The sequence below is a fragment of the Solanum pennellii genome, chromosome 3 (assembly GCF_001406875.1).
Source record: "Solanum pennellii chromosome 3, SPENNV200".
NCBI classification, from domain to species: domain Eukaryota; kingdom Viridiplantae; phylum Streptophyta; class Magnoliopsida; order Solanales; family Solanaceae; genus Solanum; species Solanum pennellii.
The window spans coordinates 7347464-7348147 of record NC_028639.1 but is presented as its reverse complement, the minus strand read 5'-3'; positions in this window follow the sequence as shown (position 1 = coordinate 7348147).

Genomic DNA, 684 nt, shown 5'->3' with positions numbered 1-684 from the left:
TATATATATATATATATATATAGAAGTAATTAATTCTGTTTAACTTTTATGTCAATTAACACTTTTCTTTCAATATTTCTAAATACTAACTAATTTAAAATAATTGTTTTCAATAAACGTGACAACAAATAAGAAGAAAGGTATAAATTAATTACAGCAGACTTATTTGTGCAAGTAATAAGTATATATATACACTATCTATATCATTATATCATACATACAATTTAATGGATCACTTGATAGAGTGTATTAGAAAAAATTAAATATATTTAAATATTTTTTATTAATAATACTTTATTTGGTTACTTTTTCAGCCTATGCATAATTATTGTACTTTGAGGAATATATTACTAATATACTAATACAAAAAAAAAATCATGTTTTATTGATAATGCAAGGGAATTCAATCCGCACATTATAATGGTCAAAGACTCAAATGCCCTTCAAAATGTTTTTATACAATTTTTTTCATTATATTTGTAATGGATATATATAGATATATATAAAAGAAAAACAATATACAATTAATACAAGCTAGTTTCAATATATCAAATCAAACTATGAAAAATAATAAGCATAATTAATTCAAATATTACTAATCAAATTTGTTTTATTGGTTGATTTTATTCTTATCGTTAAAAGCAAGTTATTTTTATTCCTACCGTCAATAAACTTAATAAATAT